Raw genomic sequence first — 16,129 nt, 5'->3', positions numbered from 1 at the left:
ATACATAGGAAGCGATCTCCTGTGCCCATATGTTGTAGGGTACTTCCCATTTTCTCTTCTATCAGGTTCAGTGTGTTCAGATTGATATTGAGGTCTTTGATCCATTTGGACTTGAGTTTTGTGCATGGTGATAGATATGGGTCTATTTTCATTCTTCTACAGGTTGACATCCAATTGTGCCAGCACCATTTGTTGAAGATGCTTTCTTTCTTCCATTGTATACTTTTAGCTCCTTATCGAAAATTAGTTGTTCATAGGTTTGTGGGTTGAAATCCGGGTCTTCTATACAATTCCATTGGTTGATTGCTCTGTTTTTATGCCAGTACCACGCTGTTTTCATTACTGTAGCTCTGTAATAGAGTTTGAAGTCAGGGATGGTAATGCCTCCAGAAGTTCCTTTATTGTATAAGATTGTTTTGGCTATCCTGGGTTTTTTGTTTCTCCATATAAAGTTGATTATTGTCCTTTCAAGATCTGTGAAGAATTTTGATGGGATTTTAATGGGGATTGCATTGAATCTATAAATTGCCCTTGGTAGAATTGCCATTTTTACTATGTTGATCCTCCCAATCCAGGAGCAAGGGAGATCCTTCCATTTTCTGGTATCCTCTTCAATTTCTTTCTTCAATGCCTTAAAGTTCTTGTCAAATAGATCTTTCACTTCCTTGGTTAGCGTTACCCCAAGATATTTTATGCTTTTTGTGGCTATCGTGAAAGGTGATGATTCTCTTATTTCCCTCTCTGCTTCCATATCCTTTGTGTATAAGAGGGCGACTGATTTTTTGGAGTTGATCTTGTATCCTGCCACATTACTAAAGGCGTTTATCAGCTGTAGGAGTTCTTTGGTGGAGTTTTTGGGGTCACTCATGTACACTATCATATCATCTGCAAATAATGCAAGTTTAACTTCTTCCTTTCCAATTTGAATCCCCTTTATCTCCTTATGTTGTCTTATTGCTATTGCTAAAACTTCGAGAACTATATTGAAGAGGTATGGAGAGAGTGGACAGCCTTGGCGTGTTCCTGATTTTAGTGGGATGGCTTTAAGTTTCTCTCCATTTAATTTGATATTAGCTGTCGGCTTGCTGTATATAGCTTTAATTAAATTTAGGTATGACCCTTGTATCCCTAATCTCTCCAAGACTTTTATCATAAAGGGATGTTGAATTTTGTCAAATGCTTTTTCAGCGTCTAATGAAGCGATCATATGGTTTTTTTCTTTCAGTTTATTTATATGATGGATTACATTGATAGATTTGCGTATGTTAAACCAGCCCTGCATCTCTGGTATGAAGCCTACTTGATCATAATGGATAATTTTTCTAATGTGTTCTTGGATTCGGTTTGCCAGAATTTTGTTGAGGATTTTTGCGTCGATGTTCATGAGTGAGATTGGCCTCTAATTTTCTTTCTTGGTTGGGTCTTTGTGTGGTTTTGGTATCAGAGTTACTGTAGCTTCATAAAAGGAATTTGGCAATGACTCTTCTGTTTCTATATTGTGAAATACCTTAAGGAGTATAGGTATTAGGTCTTCTTGGAAGTTCTGGTAGAATTCCGCATTGAAACCATCTGGTCCTGGACTTTTTTTGGAAGGGAGGTTTTTGATAACCGCTTCTAATTCTTCACGACTAACAGGTCTATTTAGGTTGTTCACCTGGTCCTGGTTTAACTCTGGTATATGGTATTTATCTAAAAAAGTGTCCATTTCTTTTACATTTTCCAGTTTTGTGGCATACAGGCTTTTGTAGTAAGATCTAATGATTCTCTGAATTTCCTCTGTGTCTGTGGTTATGTCTCCCTTTTCATTTCTGATCTTATTAATTTGCAAATTCTCTCTCTGCCGTTTGATTAGTTTGGATAGGGGTTTATCAATCTTGTTGATTTTCTCCAGGAACCAGCTTTTTGATTTATTGATTCTTTCAATTGTTTTCTGTGTTTCTATTTTGTTGATTTCAGCCCTCAGTTTGATTATTTCCAGTCTTCTACCCCTTCTAGGTGAGTCTGCTTCTTTTTTTTCTAGAGCTTTCCGGTGGGCTGTTAAGTCTCCAATGTGTGCTTTCTCTGTTTTCTTTAAGTGGGCAGTTAGTGCTATGAACTTTCCTCTCAGGACTGCTTTCATAGTGTCCCATAGGTTTGAGTATGTTGTTTCTTTATTTTCATTGTCTTCAAGGAAGACTTTAATTTCTTTCTTTATTTCTTCCTTAATCCAGGTATGGTTCAGTAGTTGACTATTCAGTTTCCATGTGTTTGTAGGCTTTCTGGGGGTAGCATTGTTGCTGAATTCTAGCTTTAATCCATGGTGATCTGATAAGATACAGGTGGTTATTAATATTTTTTTGTAACTGTGAATGTTTGCTTTGTTACCGAGTATGTGGTCGATTTTTGAGATGGTTCCATGAGCTGCAGAGAAGAAGGTATATTCTTTCCTATTTGGGTGGAATATTCTATAGATGTCTGTTAAGTCCATTTGATTCATTACCTCCATTAATTCTCTTATTTCTCTGTTAGGTTTCTGTCTAATTGACCTGTCCATTGGTGAGAGAGGAGTATTAAAGTCTCCTACTATTAATGTGTGCGGTTTGATGGCTGCCTTGAGTTTTAACAATGTTTCTTTTACGTACGTGGGTGCTTTTATATTAGGGGCATAGATATTAACGATTGAGATTTCATCCTGATGAATTGTTCCTGTTATGAGTAGAAAATGTCCCTCTCCATCTCTTCTGATTGATTTAAGTTTGAAGTCAACTTTGTTAGAAATTAGTATGGCCACACCTGCTTGTTTCCTAGGTCCATTTACTTGATAAGCCTTATCCCAGCCCTTTACTCTGAGTAGGTGCCTGTCTTTGTGGTTGAGGTGTGTTTCTTGTAAACAGCAGAATGTTGGATCTTGTTTTCGTATCCAATCTCTTAGTCTGTGCCTTTTTATAGGTGAGTTGAGTCCATTGACATTAAGTGATATTAATGACCAGTGGTTGTTAACTCCGGTCATTTTTTTTAGTAGTAGATTTTGTGTGTTTCCCTTCTTTGAGATGTGCTGGTAAAGGGTCTCTAGATGTCTGAGTTACTGTGGTCATTGTTGGACTCCTTGATTAGTGATTTTCCTTCTATTACTTTCTGTAAGGCTGGATTTGTGGCTATGTATTGTTTAAATTTGTTTTTATCCTGGAAAATTTTGTTTTCTCCATTTATAGTGAACGAAAGCTTGGCTGGGTATAGTAGTCTGGGCTTGCATCCATGGTCTCTTAGTTTCTGCAGTACATCTATCCAGGACCTTCTGGCTTTCATGGTTTCCATAGAGAAGTCAGGTGTAAGTCTGATAGGTTTACCTTTATAAGTAACTTGGCCTTTTTCCTTTGCTGCTCTTAGTATTCTTTCTTTATTCTGTATGCTTTGTGTTTTGATTATTATATGGCGAGAGGATGTTTTTTTTTGATCCAGCCTATTCGGTGTTCTGTATGCTTCTTGAACCTTCATAGGTATATCTTTCTTTAGGTTGGGAAAGTTTTCTTCTATAATTTTATTAAATATATTTTCTGGACCGTTGAGCTGCACTTCTTCTCCTTCTTCTATTCCTATTATTCTAAGGTTTGGTCTTTTTATTGTGTCCCATATTTCCTGAATGTTTTGTGATGAGAATTTGTTGGCCTTGCTGTTTTCTTTGATCAGCGTGTTTATTTTCTCTATGGTATCTTCAGAATCTGAGATTCTTTCTTCTATCTCTTGTATTCTGTTGGTTATGCTTGCTTCTGTAGTCTCTATTCATTTACCTAGATTTTCCCTGTCCAGCTGGCCTTCTGTTTGTGTTTTCTTCTTTGCCTCCATTTCAGTTTTTAAGTCTTGAACTGTTTCCATTATCTGTTTGATTGTTTTTCCTTGGTTTCCTAGGGTATCATTCACTGATTTACTCAATTCTTCAAACTTTCTGTTATACTTCTCATCCATTTCTATAAGGGCATTTTTTACATGCTGTTTAAGGGCGTCAATCACTTTCATAAAGTCAATTTTATCTACTTCTTCATGATTAAGGTGTTCATGTCCTCCTGTTGTGAGGTCGCTGGGTTCTGGTGGTTTCATATAGTTTTTCAGATTGTTGGGTGAATTCTTGCATTGGCGCCTGCCCATCTCTTTCTCCGAATGCTCCCCTATGGATCTTCTTTTACCGGATCAGGTCTCCTTGCCTACTGATATACCTTCAGTACACTCTGCAGTGATAGCTCTCCTGGTGCTCCAGTGATGTCTCTCCTGGTACCAATATCAGATCTCCGTGCCCAAAGACGGCTCTCCTGGTACCCAGATTAGCTCTCCCACTGATGGCTTTCCTGGTGCCAAGATCAGATCTCCGTGCAGGTTGGGTAGTTCGTAAACAAAGCTCCTACCTTGCTTGGTGCAGGCAGGCCAGTGAACCAAAGGAAGTCTCGCCTGCCTACTTGCCCTGAGGATTTGCCCCCAGAGCCAGACAGACTGGGCTGGATGGTGTTATGTGCCCAAAGAGGAAAGGGGGCAGAAGGAAGAAGGGTTCTGGATGCAAGCTGGGTGGGACCAGAAGAGAGAGGCAGTATGCAGGGTGTAGAGCCCCTGCAGGGAGCCCAGGGAGTATAGGGTGGGGGATGAGGAACTTCAGAGTTCCCTGTCCAGGGCTGTTTCCGCCGCACTGGTCACAAACTCACCCCGCTGCTGTCTCTCCTGGTGCCTAGATCAGATCTCCGTGCAGGTTGGGTAGTTTGTAAACAAAGCCCTTACCTTGCTTGTTGCAGGCAGGCCAGTGAAACAAAGGAAGTCTCGCCTGCCTACTTGCCCTGAGGATTTGCCCCCGGCACCAGACAGACTGAGCTGGATGGTGTTATGTGCCCAAAGAGGAAAGGGGGCAGAAGGAAGAAGGGTTCTGGATGCAAGCTGGGTGGGACAAGAAGAGAGAGGCAGTATGCAGGGTGTAGAGCCCCTGCAGGGAGCCCAGGGAGTATAGGGTGGGGGATGAGGAACTTCAGAGTTCCCTGTCCAGGGCTGCTTCCGCCGCCGCTGGTCACAAACTCACCCCGCTGCTGTCTCTCCTGGTGCCTAGATCAGATCTCCTTGCAGGTTGGGTAGTTTGTAAACAAAGCCCTTACCTTGCTTGTTGCAGGCAGGCCAGTGAAACAAAGGAAGTCTCGCCTGCCTACTTGCCCTGAGGATTTGCCCCCGGCGCCAGACAGACTGAGCTGGATGGTGTTATGTGCCCAAAGAGGAAAGGGGGCAGAAGGAAGAAGGGTTCTGGATGCAAGCTGGGTGGGACAAGAAGAGAGAGGCAGTATGCAGGGTGTAGAGCCCCTGCAGGGAGCCCAGCTCAATGGTTTTCTTAAGCCAAATCAGAAGTCAAGTGAGTGGAAAACCATGCTACTTAACTAAAAGTTGTTCTCTGTTATAGAGCATCTTATTTTAAAACAGCAAGAGAAAAAGGAAAACAGAAAGAGGAAGAAAGAAACTTTCTGCAAACCTCTGCTAGTTCAGGGATTGAAAATCTCCTGGTGACAGACCACATCCCTACCCTCAGCCAAAGTGATATCTGCAGGAAGTCCCTGCATGGATTGTTAAATTGCCTTTGGCTGCAACAGTGCAGGGTCCCTAGAAAGCATCCTTTAGTACAGAGGATGGTCCCACTATCCAGTTAGCATCTCATGCTGGTAACAGCCCCATGTGAGTTGGAGGTTAGTTTCCTTTCCTTTAAGACTTTGCAAGTGTGGCTTTAGACAATCCCTTAAAAGTCAGATAACAAAGCTTAGAACAAATGTCCCCAGAGCAGCAATGTTGGAAACGAGTTTTACATTTACTTTACATTTCAAGGTCAGTTTTCAACTGCACAGTAAAGGCATGAAATCGAGAACAAGTGCACCTGTTTCATGACAATGTTTCCAAGAGAGTGACTTTGGGTTTTGATTCAAACTAACAGAAATGAGTCTCATTTAGGAACAGAAACCAAAATCCTCCCAAGATTATTTCCTGAGGGAGAGGTTTAAAAGGAGACAAAGCCATTGAGAAGAAATTTTGAAGTAAAAAACAATTCTGGAACTAAATCAAAAGTATGTAGACAGTCACATACATTTGAACATTGAAACATTTTCTGATCTCCCAGGTCTTGGAAAGGAAGTGTGTTTTCTGGGGTATCCTACCACATACGGAAGCCTGACTAACCACTGGCTGCAGGAGCACACTGCTTAGGTTGACTGATGGCAAATGAAAGACCACCATAGTTGGAAAGATATTCAGATGCCTGAGAAAAGATAGCAGACTCAATTTTTGCAGTGTTTTATAGCTCATATAACATGGGCAAATCCATTATCTTTATGCTCTCTATTAGCTATGAGCAATTAGTCTAAGTACAACTTTCTCCCAAATACTAATAAACAAAAACTTAGACCCAGAGCTGCGCTGAAATCAAATCTAGGATCTTGGTCTGACATATGCCTACTGGATCCTCTCTGCCTGCCTTTCCACAGGATAATCCTTTGCCCACACACTACTCAAGTCACGTCTCAGGCTCGTTCCCAGAAGGACTTGGGAAATGTTTGTTCTACTCTGTTGTCATAAGTATGGCCCCGAGAGCTGCCTTAGTCTATGAACAGACTGATAGCGGCTGAAAATGAAGATTTCCGAGGGCATGGGACTGGCAAGATGGCTCAACGGTGAAGAGTACTTGCTGCTCTTCTAGAAGACCCAAGTTCAATTTTAGGACCCATGTCATGTGGCCCACAAATGCCTATAAGTTCATTTCTAAGGATCTGACACCCCCTTCTGGCCTCCTCAATCACCCCAACATCTCTCTCTCTCTCTCTCTCTCTCTCTCTCTCTCTCTCTCTCTCTCTCTCTCTCTCTCTCTCTCACACACACACACACACACACACACACGATTTTATTTTGCATATTGTTTTGTTGTAGCCTGATTTTTAAAAACTAAACAATGAACATATACTTTTCTGTCACCAATAGTTTTTCAAAACTGAATGTTAAACTGAGTATATGACATAAAGGCAAAAATCATGCCATACTTTACCCAACCCCTAGTCATTCATTTTTTCTACTACTGGATACTTCATTTGAGGTTTCTCTTTAGAGAAAACAGTAACTGCTTCTTGAAGTTTTTAAATTAATTTTAATTAAATTGAATTTAATTTTAATTAATATTGTCTCCGCAGCTCAATGCAAACCATAAAGTCATATGCATATCTGTTGGCACTTTAAAATCTTTTGTACATACATAAATATCTATAATTTAAACATATGGCAGGTTCAAAATTGTGTAATTTTGTTGTTGTTAAATTTAGCCATTTGTTCCACCCAAAGCTAGAGTGAGCTTCACCTTCTTAGTGTGGTTGATCCCCAGGAAGACATTAATACAAGATACGATACTCTTCAACATCAAGAAAATCTTTACATTGGTCACAGAACTACCGATATTTGAAGAAGGACTTGCGAAAACTGTTTTGTCTTTTAAATACAATGTTAATTTAGTTCATAATGCTAGATTGAAATTATCTGCAGTGAGGTCTGTGATTTATTACAGAATCTTTGATTTACATGAATAAATTTTTAAATGGTCAACTGAGTGGACTTCAAGTAATACACTACCTCACACTTATATTTTGACAGAATCTCTGTTTCTGTCTCTCTCACCTTGAAAGACACTATTAACCACGAGCTCGGTTGCTAGCTCTAAGTTCTTTTCAAGTTCAGACAAAACATATTTGCAAGTTAAGCAACTTGCCCTACTGAAGCAGTGATGGCAAGTGACAGTTCCAGGGGCTGAAATGGAGTTGGCATCTCTCACGAAAAACCACTGGCTGCTTCTGGCTGGGGAGCCTGTGTGTTGCGAGCTGCCGGCGCCCTCTAGTGACGTCTCCGCAGCCGAAAACGCTCATCGCTGGCTAAAAAGAATACTAAGCTGCAGCCTGCTGCTGGGACTCACAGTCAGGGAACTGACTTTAAGAAGGCTTAAGGAGCAGGGCGGTGGTGGCGCACGCCTTTAATCCCAGCACTCCAGCAGAGGAGGCGGATCTCTGGGAGTTCGAGGCCAGCCTGGTCTACAAGAGCTAGTTCCAGGACAGTCACCAAAGCTACAGAGAAACCCTGCCTCGAAAAGCCAAAAAAAAAAAAAAAAAAAAAAAAAAAAGAAGGTTTAAGGATGCCTTCCTGTCTTCAGCTCTTTATCTATCACAGGAAAATGGGATGACTTCTCTGCACAGTTTCGGAACTCTGATGAATAAAGGATTTTCTACAATGTTTCCGCAGGGTCTGGGAGATTTGCACAAGGCCAGATGTACCCGAGAAGCCTAAAAGGCCAAATAGTCTAAGGGTATATAATTCTAAGTTAAAAAAAATATTTAACATCTTTGAAGGTTCTTTGTGTCATATTGTTTGTTAGGGTCTCTCCCATCCCTCCTTCTTCTTCATTTTTACTTTTTACCTTACAGGTCCCTTGCAAACAAACTATAACATCCAGTTTTTTATGGGATTCCTTGTATCTGTTTCTACATGACTTTCTCATGATTTTTGATTTTTGGCTCTTTCTCTTATATTTGTATGCTATGTCCTATTTTATTTTTGTTGTCTTTTCTTCTTTTCTTATTATCCTTTAGATATCTTTATCCACACCATTTTTAATCCACATTTTTAGAAAGGGTATGGATTTAGATGGGAGGGGAGCGGAGGAGGATCTTGGAGGATTTGGGAATGGAAAACTGTAAGAGCATATTATATAAAAAAATATTTTCAATAAAAGAAAAATAGAAAAAAGAAGTATAAATACAGAGAAATTTTAAATGAACATTGTAATGAGTCTTTCTCTGTCTGACCAGCCAACTCCCAGAGAACAACACAGAGACTTCTTATTAATTATGAAAGTTCAGTCTTAGCTTAGGCTTGTTTCTAACTAGCACTTACAACTTAAATCAACACATTTCTATTACTCTTTATGCATTTTCTGTATCCAGCTGGCAACTCCTCCTTTTTTCTTCCTAGAGATCTCCCTGTCCAGAAGTCCCACCTATACCTTCTGCCTAGCTATTGGTTGTTTAGCTTTTCATTAAACCAATCACAGTGACATATCTTTACAAAGTGTAATCAAATATCTCACAACAGTATACATAAAAATGAAATTGTTATTGTCACTGCCCTGCAATGACAACCAATGATATTCATATTTAAGTAATGGGAGAGAAAGTGAGTAATAATAGCAATAACACAGCTGGTAACTCCTTCCTACTTCCTACAGCTCAATTTGAAAGGTGTTCAAGTTTTTTAATATGAGCTCCTCCTGCCTCCACTTCCAAAATACTGGGATTGCAGCAATGCTGTAAAATAGGTGTGTGCTATGAGTCTTGTTTTTATATAGCACTAAACACTGAACCCAAGGCTTCATGCATGGTGAACAAGCACTCTACAAATTGAAACAGATACGCAGCCCCAAATATGGATGAAACCCATCAAAATTGACACTTTGAGATACCCATTAGCATTATCAACTAAATACTATTAAAATATTTAGGTCAAATTTATAAAAGATTGAAAAACACTAACACAGTAGTTAAGAATGGGTACTACTCTTTCTGTGAATCTAAGAGTTCAAATCCCAGCACCCATGTCAGCTGGCTCACAGACACCTGTACCTCCAGCTAGTGGGGACTCAACTCCTTCTTCCAGACTCCACAGGCACCTAAATTTTTATGCATGTATTCACACACACACACACACACACACACACATTTAAAAATAATAAAAGGTAACTCTGTTTTTTAAAAGTTTTAAAAGAACATTTCTGTGTTATAGCAAATATGTGAATAATAGTCACTCAAAGTTTAATTCGAATTTGTACTACCTAAATTGTTGAGAATTATTGTTTGCTATCACTTATGCTGGTAGTGTTTTATTTGATAATACATGCAAAATATGAATCTCTGGTTATTTTGATTGACAGAAGTAAAAATATTTTATGGGAAATAGTTTTCCTAAGTGGAAGAATGTGTACAATGTAACAAAACCAACATGGTAACAGTGAATACTAATCAAAGCAGTTTGTGTGTGTGAAGACTGGAGCTAGTTTGTGTAGTCATCATTTTCTGTCTTCCATCCATCTTGCAAAAGTATTATAGGAATAATCTAGAGTTATGTGCAATATTATTTTATGTCTTATATTAACATTAATGGCCTAGCAAAAGAATTCTCAGGTCATAATAATAGTTAACGTCAGTCAAGTGTCTGTCAAATGAAGGTGTCCATGGAGCCCAGAGGCTTCAGATCTCGCTATAGCTGGAGTCATGGGCAGTTGTGAGCCGCCAGAGTTGGGTACAAAGCAGAGAATTCAGGTCTCTGCAAGAGCAGCACAGGATCTGACCTCTAAGCTATCTCCCAAGCCCTAGAGCCAGCCATCTTGGCTGTTTTGCTTATTATCAGTCTTAAGAAAAACAATACTTTTTTTTTTCAACTTTGCTGTCATGAAGGCATATTAATTAAGGCAGTAAGTATAATAGTTCATTTAATGATTTATTAACTGACTGATGACCTTTTAACTTTGAAAATTTGTGATGTGAGAGCCCCTCTGTGTCCCTTGTTCTGGTCCTTCTGAATTTGGGGACTGACCTGAAGGGGGATCTCTCAATAAGACCTCAACACAGGGGACCTGCAACTCCTCCAGCCCATGGAGAACTCTGGGTCCCCCTCACCTGTGGTGGAGTAGCAGGACAAAGACCAGCAGGGCACTTTCCCCAAATCATCCGTGTCCATCCTCTGAGTCCATTCAAGATCTGGTTTAGATTTGCAAACCTTTGTAAACACTAGCAAGGACTCTGTGCTAAAACCTGTTATGAAAACTCACTCACAGTATCACTGCTACCTGTGAGGGACCCCAGCACCAACACCACTACCTGTGGTGAACCCCACCACCATCTCTGCTTCCTGTGATGAATCCCCCAACATCATCAATGCTTGCTGTTATTAAGCACACAACTTCATTGCTGCTCCCTGTGATGAACCTCCCCCCAACACCATAACTGCTGCCTGCGATGAATCTCCACTAATATCATCACTGTTGGAAATCACGCACCTTTACATTCAAGAACATTTCTCTACAAACTGTTGATTACATGAACCAAGACAGGGCTCTCTTTACTAAAGCAGTCCTCCGTGCAGCAGTAGCCAATACGAGATAGCAAAGCACTGAGCTTGCGCTATCAATGGTGAGAAAGAAGTTGCTTCCCTTTGAGATTGACATAGATCATGGGGTGCACTGTTGTGCAGTTGTTCATTCTAATCAATTTGCAGGCACAACTGAGAAGAGAAATTCGGCCCGAGTACAGCTGTAGAGCAAGCAAGTTTGGTCAGAGCTAATTCTTTTACAACTGTGTTGGATTCCTTTCCAAGAAACACGTTGGAAATGGTATTAACAGGACAAGAGTTTATCATAAGATGCGAGTGGAGCCAGCTCTGCACACGTTGGAAGGTTGGCGACAGTGTCGAGCTCTCTCTGACAGGAAAGTCTTGGAGCCAGGAAGGGAAGCCAAGACAAGCCAGTCCTTATGCAACTGAGCCAGGCACGTGCTCCGATGTGTTGTCAGACTTTCCTGTGATAATCCTGCACGCCCTCCTTTTTTTTATTCTTTTAAGATGACAGGCATTTCATAATTCTGTTTTTATTAAATCACGCGTCCCTCCCTCGTTTGTTTTTAAACCCTGCCACACTGGACAAAATGGCTGCTGTTGTCATTTACAGCAGTGTAACCAAGTGTAAACCTATTTTTATTTGGCCTGAGAGTCACTATGATTAAATTATCATCTTTAACCTGTTTACTTTAACCATTATATTTCACAGGCTGTCCCTTCCCATCTTTTCTATTCCTGTCATCTAGAACTTCTATTAGATGGAGTTGGAGCACGTACCCTTCAGATTGTCAAATCTCATCTGACTTCCTTTATTTCTGAATGTTACAGAAACTTAGTGTTCTGCACATTTATTTTCCTCCCTGTCTCACATTTCCAAAAATAACAGTTCTTTTGCTCTATTCTACATGTTTTGATATGTAATATTTTATCATGCTATAGCTTTAGCCCATTATATATTGTTATTGAAAATTGAGTTTATAGACTTCCCAACATTCTGAAACTGTCTTTCTGTGTCTGGCTTAGGAGTTGGCCAGGTGTGTTTTTCAGTCATTTCCTGGGTGTTTAATTAAATTATTTAGATCAATGCTATTTATCAGTGATGATATATTCACATCTATATTCTTATAGTCTGACTTAGTGCTTACTTTTAATATTTCAGGCTATAATAATAAGTACATACAACTTTAGAATTGAATGTTCCTAGCTTTTAAATCTTCTGTATTTAAAATCTCTTTATTACTAGAAATTATATCTAGTAACAAATTTACCTTGATTTTATTTTATTTGACATATAAATAAGTTTTTGCATTTTTCTTATTAAATTATATAAATTATTTGATTTTCAATAACTTATTCTTTATATATATATATATCTTGTTATAGTGATAGCTTGCTTGGTTCTCTTAATTCAGTCTAGCCAACTTTATAAATTATCCTATTTATATAATCTTTATTCAGATTCATGTTCACTAACTATATTTCATAATTTCTATTTTATTAGTCCATTCTAATCATATCATTCTTTGCTGTGGCTTGGCCTCTTTGAATTGATTCATCTGTCCCGTCCTCTAATCGTTTGGAATTTATTTTTGTAATTTATTTTGAGAAATATAGGTATTTAAATCTACCACATCTGGAGCCAACCAGTTCCCTTAATTATCTCACAGACAAGATTTAGAATGTCCCACCTCCAGCCACCTTCTCCTGATGTGCTTGCTAATTTTGTCTAGAGTTTTGGTCCTGCCTTGTCTTTTTCACCCTACCAGTTGGTTATCTATATTGCTTACTACAGCCGATCTTTATTTGTTTTTACTTACATATCCCTAATAAATTCTTGCCATTCCATCCTCCTTGTAAACTAAAATTCTTTAGTGAGTCTTCTCACAAAGAAGAGTTTAGGAATTTGTTTATTGAATACACACAAGAAATAAATGGATTTACCCTCGTCTACAAGCAGCAGCTTTTCTTGGCTGTAAACTCTAGTCTCAGAGATACTGGTAGTGCACTCTGTAGCCACCCCTAAGGGTGCTGCCTTTCCCTGTGTAGCAGAGCCATAGGCACCTGGCAGCTGAAGGCCAACTTCTCTATAGGCAGGTGGTCTTTGCTCTCTATCTGCTTTTGAATCTTTGTTTTGCAGCTTTGTAGTTCACAGGAATGCTTCTAGTGTTTGTCTCTGATTTGATTAGCTCTCTCTGGGATATTTCCTAAATTTCAGGATTCCTGTCTTTCATCATTTTCCAGCTGATAATCTCAAAACCTGCCTCTTAGCGAGTTTCTCTGACATCTTGAAGAGCTCTGCACGCAAAGATCAGAACTTTAGCTTTGCTTTCTGTTTCTTTACCACCTTTCCTCTACAGTTGGCTTGGTATGTATTTATCCCTACCCCAGTGTGCCAATTCTGCTACCCTGGAATCTAAGGGCTCTTTAAATAATAATTTGGATTTTTAAATTCAAAGGATTGTGTTAAAGTTCAATTTGGCTAATTTCCAAGTAATTGTGGTCAGTTCTGGTCATCTTTTATTACTTCACAGATGTTGTTTATTTCATAATTGTGTCCTTTTGACTTTTGTACTGAAAATTGCACCATAGGTAGCTGACAAGTTTGTAACTCCTTAGACCTTGCTTCTCTGCCTTGCACTTGTGGGCTTGTTTCCTCAAGAGTTGAGTGATTTCTTGAAATCACTGTGATTTCATTTTCTTTTGAAGTCATGTGTGGGAAATTTTTGAAGGCTATTTAACGTGAGTTTTCCCACAGAGGTAGTACGATTGCCCCTGCGTCTCATCTGGGAACATTCCCAGCCGTGGTCTCTTTCATATTGTTTTTTAACAAAGGTGTAGTGACTTCAGGTCCCAAATCAATACAAGACACACCCTATGGCTGATGTTTTTCTTCTTTTTCTTGCCCGAGCATCAATCTGGAGACTACAGAATGCCTAGCCTTCAGAAGTCAGACTGTTTGCCTGTTAAATAAGAAGTCACCTGGGCAGCCCTTAACCATCTGTACTGATTGGTGGAGTATCATGGTCTGGGTAATTATGAGGAACAGAAATTTGGAGCTGGAGAGGTGGCTCAGTAGAAAGCACATGCTGCTCTAGCAGAGGACCCAGGTTTATTTCCTATCACCCCCCTGGGGTAGCTCACAACTGTCTGTAGCTTTATTTATTTATTTATTTATTATTTATTTCTTAAAGATTTCTGCCTCTTCTCCGCCACCGCCTCCCATTTCCCTCCCCCCTCCCCCAATCAAGTCTCCCTCCCTCCTCAGCCCAAAGAGCAATCAGGGTTCCCTAGCCTGTGGGAAGTCCAAGGACCACCCACCTCCATCCAGGTCTAGTAAGGTGAGCATCCAAACTGCCTAGGCTCCCACAAAGCCAGTACATGCAGTGAGATCAAAAACCCATTGCCATTGTTCTTGAGTTCTCAGTAGTCCTCATTGTCCACTATGTTCAGCGAGTCCGGTTTTATCCCATGCTTTTTCAGACCTGGGCCAGCTGGCCTTGGTGAGTTCCCGATAGAACATCCCCATTGTCTCAGTGTGTGGGTGCACCCCTCACGGTCCTGAGTTCCTTGCTCGTGCTCTCTCTCCTTCTGCTCCTGATTTAGACCTTGAGATTTCAGTCCGGTGCTCCAATGTGGGTCTCTGTCTCTGTCTCCTTTCATTGCCTGATGAAGATTAATATTCAGGAGGATGACTATATTTTTTTGGGGGGTTCACCTTCTTATTTAGCTTCTCTAGGATCACGAATTATAGGCTCAATGTCCTTTATTTATCGCTAGAAACCAAATATGAGTGAGTACATCCCACGTTCCTCTTTTTGGGTCTGACTTACCTCACTCAGGATAGTGTTTTCTATTTCTGTCCATTTATATGCAAAATTCAAGAAGTCATTGTTTTTTACTGCTGAGTAGTACTCTAATATGTATATATTCCATACTTTCTTCATCCTTTCTTCCATTGAAGGGCATCTAGGTTGTTTCCAGGTTCTGGCTATTACAAACAATGCTGCTATGAACATAGTTGAGCATATACTTTTGTTGTATGATAGGTAATCTCTTGGGTATATTCCCAAGAGTGGTATTGCTGGGTCCAGGGGTAGGTTGATCCCGAATTTCCTGAGAAACCGCCATACTGCTTTCCAAAGTGGTTGCACAAGTTTGCATTCCCACCAGCAATGGATGAGTGTACCCCTTTCTCCACAACCTCTCCAGCAGAGGCTATCATTGGTGTTTTTTATTTTAGCCATTCTGACAGGTGTAAGATGGTATCTTAATGTTGTCTTGATTTGCATTTCCCTGATTGCTAAGGAAGTTGAGCACGATCTTAAGTGTCTTTTGGCCATTTGAGCTTCTTCTGTTGAGAATTCTCTGTTCATCTCAGTGCCCCATTTTATAATTGGGTTGATTAGCCTTTTATGGTCTAGTTTCTTGAGTTCTTTATATATTTTGGAGATCAGACCTTTGTCTGTTGCGGGGTTGGTGAAGATCTTCTCCCAGTCAGTGGGTTGCCTTTTTGAAGTTCTAGCAATAGCAATAAGACAACATAAGGGGATTAAGGGAATTCGTATTGGAAAGGAAGAAGTTAAGCTTTCGTTATTTGCAGATGATATGATAGTATACATAAGCGACCCCAAAAACTCTACCAAAGAACTCCTACAGCTGATAAACACCTTTGGTAATGTGGCAGGATACAAGATCAACTCCAAAAAATCAGTTGCCTTCCTATACACTAAGGATAAGGAAGCAGAGAGAGAAATCAGAGAAGCATCACCTTTCACGATAGCCACAAATAGCATAAAATATCTTGGCGTAACTCTGACCAAAGAAGTGAAAGATCTATTTGACAAGAACTTTAAGTCTTTGAAGAAAGAAATTGAAGAGGACACCAGAAAATGGAAGGATCTCCCTTGCTCTTGGATTGGGAGGATCAACATAGTAAAAATGGCAATTCTACCAAAAGCAATCTATAGATTCAATGCAATCCCCATCAAAATCCCATCAAAATTCT

Source organism: Chionomys nivalis, chromosome 11 (assembly GCF_950005125.1).
Source record: "Chionomys nivalis chromosome 11, mChiNiv1.1, whole genome shotgun sequence".
NCBI classification, from domain to species: domain Eukaryota; kingdom Metazoa; phylum Chordata; class Mammalia; order Rodentia; family Cricetidae; genus Chionomys; species Chionomys nivalis.
The sequence above is the reverse complement of the archived record's forward strand: the minus strand, read 5'-3'. Positions refer to the sequence as shown.